The sequence below is a fragment of the Leucoraja erinacea genome, chromosome 8 (assembly GCF_028641065.1).
Source record: "Leucoraja erinacea ecotype New England chromosome 8, Leri_hhj_1, whole genome shotgun sequence".
NCBI lineage: Eukaryota > Metazoa > Chordata > Chondrichthyes > Rajiformes > Rajidae > Leucoraja > Leucoraja erinaceus.
The window spans coordinates 40039290-40047281 of NC_073384.1; positions in this window are offsets into that span (position 1 = coordinate 40039290).

Genomic DNA, 7992 nt, shown 5'->3' on the forward strand with positions numbered 1-7992 from the left:
CTACAACATGACTACCTGACTCTTATACCGACTGAGGAAGGCAGTTATCCATACGCAAGTTTACCACTCTATACCCTTGAGTTGCTACTTTCAGGGAAGTGTGGACTTGGACGTCAAGATCCTTCTGGGTTGTCCGATGTTGTCCAGGAAATAAAAACAAGCATTGGGGAATATTCCTCCCAAGTATTATACAAAGATTAAAACATCAGTCTGTTTATGACAAATAAATTTGAATTTTCACTGCAAATAAAGATGGACTAAACATCTATGATGTTGTTGACACACATGGACTTCATATCAGAAGGTTATGCACAGTACTGTTCGAACATAGAAGAGTACAGGAACGGGTCCTTCGGCCCACAATATTTGTGCTGAATATGATGCCGAGCTTCCATGCTGTATGGCTCCGTCTGTCCAACCTGTCCCTGTCACTGAAACCCTCTAATCCACCCTCAGAGTCTTTGCATTTGGAGCAGTCTATTTGAATTCTTCATAATCACAAGAATTATTAACAAAGCTCTTCAAGCTTACAAAATGTGAAGGAAGGAACTGCAGATGCTGGTTTATACCAAAGATAGACACAAAAAACTGGACTATGAGGGCAGCATCTCTGGAGAAAAGGAATGGATATTGGTTTGGGTCGAGATCCTTCTTCAGACTGAGAGTCGGGGGAAAGGGAAACGAGAGATAGAGAACAAATGAATGAAAGATATGCAAAAATGCAACGATGATCAATGAAATTGCTTAGTGCTACTTTACAAGCACTCAACCATGCATCTTGTTTATTTGGTGGTTGGTATCAGACTTTCTGCCACCGTTAATTAAAAAATAATGATTACCAAATGTTTTTACATGAGCTTGCTGAGAAATTTGCGAGAACACCAAACAAAAACTAACCACGGGATTTATTATTATATGCTAACAATCTGGCAGAAAAGTCCAATGATATATTGGCTTTAAACAGTTGTTTATTTTTGGGATTGACAAGGCCATTTTTCATTGTGGAATTATTTTTATATTTTAATGTAAATTTTAATTCTACTGTTGTCGTTGTAATAACAATCTGAACTCTTGCCCTGAATACTCTAATTCTATGGGTATTTACCGATTGCCTCGGGTGTTCACAATCACATTGCTCGTCTAAGGTGTTTATTAACACCTAGCTATTTTATCGAGCCAGATATCTTCCCCAAGACTTGTTTATAAGATATGTTAAAGAATGATTGCTAACGTTGCTGTTCACTTATTTAAAAAAATATATTTAAAATCACTGACTTTTAGATTCAGAGATACATGGAAGCAGGCCCTTCAGTCTACACTGACCTCTGATAATGCGTTCACACTAGTTTCATGTTAGTTCACTCCCTATAAACCACGGGCAATTTTACGAAGGTCAGTTGACCTACAAACCCGCAAGTCTTTGGGATGTGGGGGGAAACCGAATCACGAGGTGAAAACCCACGCAGTAACAGGGGGAACATGCAAACTCCACACTGACAGCACCTGTAATCAGGATTGAACCGGGTCTGTGAGGCAGCAACTCTACTGCTGCGCCATTATGCTGTCCTAAGCCACTTAGTGCCTTTTTTCCCCCAAGAGTAGTCGGCCTAGAGATCTGAGACTAGGGGGGTTGGCCAAGAGCGTCAAAGGTTGGTGGTGAAGTCGGGCCAAAAGATTCAGGATGTCAACAACGGGCTAGGCCCATGGACAGATTGGGATGTAAGACTGGGGTGCAACTATATAGATTCATATAGTCCAAGATGGACCACAAATAGGTCATAAAGCAGAAGGTAATAAGTGATAGGAGCAGCAGTAGGCCATTCGTACCATCAAGTCTACTCCGCCATTCAATCATGGCTGATCTATCTCTCCCTCCTAACCCCATTCTCTTGTCTCCTCCCTATAACCCCAGACACATTCGGAGCCAAAAATGGATTACTTATCTCATTAATCTCCACACATCAAATATGTAAATTGGAAGGAGAGGAAAGGAAGTAGAGACTCAACTTTGATAGAATCAAGAACATACTCAGAAAATTAATATTTGACATTTTTAGTATTTCCTAAAATAAATGCCAATCTATCAGATTGCGATACACAGCGAAGGAAATGGATAGATTTAGCTTCTGGGCATATGAGGTAGATTCCAAATCATTATTAATTATCATGTCATTAAAAGTGGACGTGAACGAGTGATTAGTTGGCAAATTTCAGCGATGGGTTTATTGGCCAGTTAATATGGAAATTCAGAATATAATGGGGAGATTAAAGTCAAGATGCAGCATTATGATCAGGATCGAACCTGGGTGTCTGGTGCTGTGAGGCAACGGCTCTACCAGATACTGCGCAGTGCCACATGTTCTTTAAATAATTGTTATCATGCTGGAAAGGGTGCAACAAAGATTCACGAGGATGTTACCAAGACTCAAGGGCCTGAGCTACAGGGAGCACTTGAGCAGGCTGGGATTCTATTCCTTTGAGTGCAGGAAGAATGAGGGGTGATCTTATAGAAGTGTACAAAATTGTGAGCGAAATAGATTGGGTAAACGCATAGTCTCTTGCCCAGAGTAGGGGAATCGAGAATCAGAGGACATAGGATTAAGGTGAGGGGGGAAAGATTTAATTGGAGCCTGAGGGGTAATTTTTTTAAATAAAGGGTGGTGGGTGTATGGAACAAGCTGACGTCAAAAGTAGTTGAGGCAGGGCTTAAAATAAATGTAGACTGGTATAAGGATAGGATGGGGTTAGAGGCATATGGGCCAAATGCTGACAGGTGGGACTAGTGTAGATGGGATATGTTGGCCCGTGTGGGGAAGTTGGACCGAAGGGTTTGTTTCCACGTTGTATGATTCCATGAATTAAGTGCCAAACAATAGGCTTTGGCAACTTTTTTTTGTACATTGTTTCCAATAAATTTCAAACATTTGTTCATTTTAGATCATCCTGGTGTTGGTGCAGTTGGTATTTTGGCATTGTGCTGGTGTTGAACAGTAATAATCCAACTCTTGGCCGGGCTTCTGCTCAATCAAATCTGCAGCCTAGGAAATCTGCAGAATTAGTAGAAGCAGGGCATCTCACAGGAAAGGTGGTGAATTCCTAATGTTGGGGGAGTCCTGAACCAGGGGCCACAGTTTAAGAATAAGGGATAAGCCATTTAGAACGGAGATGAGGGAACACTTTTTCTCGCAGAGAGTTGTGAGTCTGTGGAATTCTCTGCCTCGGGGCAGTGGAGGCCGGCTCTCTGGATACTTTCAAGAGAGAGCTAGATAGGGCTCTTTAAGATAGTGGAGTCGGGGTGATATGGGGAGAAGGCAGGAACGGGGTACTGATTGGGGATGATCAGCCATGATCACATTGAATGGCAGTGCTGGCTCGAAGGGCCGAATGGCCTACTCCTGCACCTATTGTCTATTGAATTTCCATCATTTTATTATCCTCTCCTTTCAGCCTCAGTTATTTCTACATCACCGATGGCCAGAAGTGTAAATTGTTAATAGAACGATGGGAGGTTCTAAATATTGGGTTGTAGCCAAAGAACTAAGGGTGGCATGGTGGCACAGTAGTAGAGCTGCTGCCTTACAGTGCCTGAAACCCAGGTTCGATCCTGACCACCGGTAACCATCAGCAACTATAGGATGTCTTTATCATAACCTACTCAGTAACATTTCTATCTAGTCCGGTTTCATAGTTCCTTAGGGAAAGCGTCTACCCTTGAGTCATACAGCACGGACGCCGGCCCTTCAGCCCAACGTGTCAGTGGTACATTACCTCAATTAAAAGAGGTAAGGACGGCAGAGCAAGAGTGTTTGTACCTTACAGCGCCAGAGACCCAGGTTCGATCCTGATTACGGGTGCTGCCTGCACTGAGTTTGTACCTTCTCTCTGTGACCGCATGGGCTTTCTCTAGGTGTTCTGGTTTTCACCCACACTCCAAAGACATGCTGGTTTGTATGTTAATTGGCTTTGGTAAAAATTGTAAATTGTCTCTAATCTAGATTAGTGATAGCATGGGCATTGCACTGAAGGACCTGTTTCCATGCTGTATCTCAAGTCTTAAGGATGGAGTAAGACTACATTGAGGGGCAAAATGTGAAACGGAGCAAAGATAGAAAAATGAAAGAAAAGGAAAAAAACAAAAAAATAGAGACACTAGGGACTGCAGATGTTAGTTTGCAATAACAGACTAAGAGTGCTGGTGTATCTCAGTGGGTCAGGCAGCATCTCTGGAGTATATGGAGTGTTCTCCTGCACTTTGTGTCCTTTTAAATGAAGTTGAATCGTGAATATATAGTTTTGAATGCAAATTATTTACATGCAATTTTTATATTAAAAAAAAAAAAAATTTAAGTTTTAAAAAAAAACAACATTTCAGGCAGCATCTCCAGAGAGGATGGATAGATGACGTTTTCGGTTGGGATCCTTCATACTGATTGCAGTGGGGAACAAGGTGCGGGAGAGCTGGAAAAGAGGTGGGGGAAGTAAAAAGCTGGCGAATGATAGGTTGGGGGGGAGGGGGGGGTTACTTGCACATGGTTGGACCAAGGATAGATATTAAAAGCATACGTTCAGGAGTGAAGTGGTGCAAATTATGAAGCCAGAGGAATACATTTGGGAGAGGGAGAAGGGGGGAAAATGGGTGCAAATCCAGGTGGGGCACAGGGAAGAGAAGGGGTTAAAAGGGGATGGGAGAGAAGGAGGATGAATTGGGAAGAGAAGTCAGAAATTCCAAAAAAAAAACACACAACCTGATGTTTTCAATTGTTTTTTTCCTCAAGCCTCTGAGATTATCTGGCATCGTAGGATCATAAATCCTAAAGTGAAAATGCCATCTCCTAAATGTCTCTGGCAAGATTTAATTGTACTCCAGGCACCAGTCCAGCAATTTATTGGCATTTCTTGGGAGACTAATGGCGAGTTTTCACTAAGCAGAAGCTGTTCCAGTTATTATCTGACTTTGTTTTGTTTAGTTTAGAGATGGGGTGGCACAGCAGAAGAGACGCTGCCATACAGTGCCAGAGACCCGGGTTTGATCCTCGCTATGGGTGCTTTGTACGGTGTTTGTACATTATCCGTGTGACCACGTGGGTTTTCTTGGGTCCTCTGGTTTCCTCCCACATGCCAAAGACGCGCAGGTTTGTAAGTTAATTGGCTTCTGTAAATTGCCCCCATTGTGTGGGATAGAACTAGTGTACGGGGTGATCGTTCTGTCAGCATGGACACGATGGGCCGAAGGACCTGTTCCCATGTTGTATCTCTAAATAACTAAACATACTGCATGAAACAGGCCCTTCGGCCCACTGAGTTCACGCTGACCATCGATCACTAGTGCACTTGTTCTATCCTACACATTACAGACGCAAATTAACACACACACCTGCACGTCTTTGGGATGTGGGAGGAAATTGGAGCATCCAGAGAAAAGCCACATGGTCACAGGGAGAAGATACAAACTCTGTACAGACAGCTCCTGTAGTCTGGTGGTACGCGTGACTCTGGCACTGTGCGGCAACTGCTCTACCTTTTTAATTAAAAAAAAATCATATCACTTGCATAGGGTCAGGCATGGCTCATTTGGTAGCATTCTTATCTCTGACTCAGGAGGACATTATTGAAAGGCTCGCTCCATACACTGGGGAAAACATCTACGCTGTGCTCACAAGCTAAGGGGTACCCGAGTCTTGGAGACTCTGGGATGAGACCGAATTCCCTTTGCGGCAAAGTGGCACAGCCGGAGATTTGCTGCCTTGCAGTGCAAGAGACCTGGGTTCAATTCTGACTGGGTGCTGTCTGAACGGAGTTTGTTTGTTCTCCCTGTAACCATGTGGGTTTTCCCCAAGTGCTCTGGTTTCCTCCCTTACTCCAAAGACGTGTAGGTTTATAGGTTAATTGGCTTCGGTAATAAAATTGTAAATTGTCCCCAGTGTATAGGATGATCGCTGGTCGGCATGAACCCGGTGGGCCGAAGGGCCTCTCTCTGTACTATATCTCTAAAGTCGAAAGTCTAAACAAAATTGATGCCCGTCTTTCCCCTCAGACTGGCATAAACAATCTGTATTGAAAGGGTGGGATCTCTGCCTGGTTTCAACATCACAGTGCAAGTCAGATGGCCATTTGCAGTGATTAGCAGTTCCAGAGTGATCCCTCTCCTGCCAGGAGCCGCTGTGTTGTTTACGCACACAAGATGATGGGAGCCATGGACTTGCTCCACATGTTTGGCTTAAGGAGAAGCTGAATTTAAATCTAGCAGCTCAGTATTGTGTTGCATAATGTTATGCACTTCTTGCACTAACGTTCCTGCACTAAACATTATTCCCTTTATCATGTATCTGTACACTCTGGATGGCTCGATTGCAATTGGGTATTGTCTTTCTGGTTGGTACGTAACAAAAGCTTTTCACTGAACCTTAGTGCACGCGACAATGAACTGAACTGAACTAAACTGAATATTACAGACATTGTATATTTTCAAAATATTTATTGCAAAGATGAAAATAGGTATTTCTGGAGATTAAATGTGGGAATGAGAGTGGTGTATCAAATGCAGAGGGTCCATGATGAGTGGTTGCAACAAATTGCATTTGCCATTCACAGATGGTTTGCCCACAAGAGGATTTATTTAAAGAGCTGTAGTTCTAAATCCATGCCAATTCTTAAGGAAGCATAGTGGCAAAGCTGGTGGAGCTGCTGCCTTGAAACTCCAGTGACCTGGATTCACTACTGACTTTGGTGCCATCTATACGGAGTTTGCACATTCTCCCTGCATGGGTTTATTTTAATTTATTATTGTCATGTGTACCGAGGTAAAGCTTTTGTTTGCATGATGTCCAGTCAAAGAAAATGCTGCACATGACTACAATTAGGCCATTCACACTGTACAGATAAAGGTTAATGGTACCATATTTAGTGGAAGATCTTGTACAAGAAATAACATTGGTCTGAAAAAGTACAATTAATGGTAATTCTAAGGTCCTGCGTATGGTCTGATTTGCATCAAATCCCAAAAACGTGCAGGTTGGCAGGTTAATCTAACTTTGTATATTAACCTGAGGGTAGAATTAGGTACTGGAATGTGGGGGGAGCTGATGGAACAGTTGGGAAATTTGGTTACAAGGAAAACTAGAAAGCTAGCTAGACCAGCTATCAGCTGCATGGATAGGAGAGGTTTGGAAAGATATGGGCCAAATGCAGGCAGGTGGAACTAGTCCAGTTGGGGCATGTTGGTCAGTGTGGGCAAGTTGGGCCGAAGGGCCTGTTTCCATGCTGTATGATTCTATGACAATTTCAAAGTATGATCAGCTCGGTGGATGAAATAGGAATAAGTTCAGAATGAGACACAGAATCTATAGGTGCTGGAATCTTGCGTAGAACACAATGTGCTGGAGTAACAGCGAGTCAGGCAGCAGGAAAACATGGATAGGTGACGTTTTCGATCGGAACCTTCCTTCAGTCTGATTGTACTGGGGAGAGAAAGCTGGAATAGAGGAGGGTCCCGACGAAGCATTGTCTGTCTGTGTTCTCCAGAGATGCTGCCTAACCTGCTGAGTTACTCCAGCACTTTATGTTCTATGCTAGGGGTCAGATTGAGTTAGCTTCATAATTGAACCTCATGATGGCAGACTAGGCAATGACTTCAACAAAATAGAGCAAAGTAGCTATCGATCCATTCAATGAACATCATGATTATATATTGGAGGAGCAGCACCTCGTATTTCGCTTGGGTAGTTTACACCCTAACGGCATAAATATTGACCTCCAATTTCAGGTAGTCCTTGCTTTCTCCATCCTTCTCCTCCCCTTCCCAGCTCTCCCACAGCCTACTGTCTCTGCCTCTTCCTTTCTTTTTCCCACCTCTCCCCTGACATCAGTCTGAAGAAGGGTCTCGACCCGAAATGTCGCCTATTCCTTAGCTCCATAGATGCTGCCTCACCCGCTGAGTTTCTCCAGCATTTTTGTCTACCTTCAAGATCATGTTTGAACCTCAACTTCTTCGTC